The sequence below is a fragment of the Orycteropus afer genome, unplaced genomic scaffold (genome assembly GCF_000298275.1).
Source record: "Orycteropus afer afer isolate SDZICR_OR568_19922 unplaced genomic scaffold, OryAfe1.0 scaffold00532, whole genome shotgun sequence".
Classification (NCBI taxonomy): Eukaryota; Metazoa; Chordata; class Mammalia; order Tubulidentata; family Orycteropodidae; genus Orycteropus; species Orycteropus afer.
This window is the reverse complement of record NW_006922119.1, coordinates 1552954-1554151: the sequence shown is the minus strand read 5'-3', so window position 1 is coordinate 1554151 and position 1198 is coordinate 1552954.

Genomic DNA, 1198 nt, shown 5'->3' with positions numbered 1-1198 from the left:
ACGAAAGAGGGGGAGGGCTTCAACAAGATGGATTGACACGGTGGCTGCAATCATGGGCTCAAGCATAGCAGGAATCATGGAGCTGGCGAGGGATCGGCAGTGTTTCGTTCTGCTGTGCAAGGGGGTGCTATGAGTCAGGAATGACTCGATGGCACCTAACAACAACAACAACAACTCTGCCCTACAGGGTTGCTATGGCACAGAATCAACTATAGGGCATCAAGTTTGGTTTCCTTTTGATAAAAGGGTGTTAATTCTGCAAAAGCAGTGCATTTTGAAAACGGAGAGAAGATAATTGTTGAACAAAAAATGGGTATTTGTTCCCCACCAGAGGGTTTGACAGAAATGAAGACGCGGCAATTATTGTAGGAAACAGCTGACGGAGAAGTCCCAGCTCAACCAAGTTCCGCGCGTTCTGGGATAGTACAGAGAGCTGCTTCCAAGCGTTCCGGACAAGTGCTGGGAGACGTGGACGCGTCAAGTCAGGCGCTAAGGATGAACTGAGTTCCTCAGGGACTTAAGCTTCCCCAACTGCTCTCCCCACTCTGCTCTTGGGAGAATCCTTCTCCTGCTTTGTTTCAGACACCCACCCATCTTCTCAGTTGGTTTCCAGCTCTACCAATCCTGCCTGTGACGGGGCGGGGCTTCAGGGTCAAGGTGGACCAATTCCCCAGCCTAGCCCCAACACGCGCTTTCGGACCCCCGGAGATGACTGACAGCAGCCAGGTCCAACCAGCTACTCTAGAGCGTGGCCTCCGCTAGGGGCGTGGCGGAGACGAGGCTTCGGAACCAATCGCTCTGGACTCCAAGGGGCGGGGCCCCTTCTCCAGCTACACACCCGCTCAATCGTCACTCTTTTTGTCAAATAAGACATGCAAAGGGGCGGTCTCTTATCCGAGGTTCAGCCAATGGAAGAGGCGAGGTGGGCGGGTCCTGAGTGCCAGGCGGCGGGTCCTCAGCTCCGAGCCGAGGTGCTGAGAACTGGTGGGGGGACCGCGAAGCTAGCGCGGGAGCCTGGGCGGCGAGCGGGGTGTGAGCTCCGAAAATGCACTCGGATGCCGCCGCTGTCAGTGAGTAACGCGGAGATAGCGGGATGAGGCCAGTTTGGGAGGCTGCCAGCACTCTTCAGGGTTCCCGCAGTCCCCGCCCCTTGCCTCCTATCCCGAAACGTGCCGGGAGCCCCTATCCCGGAGCCACC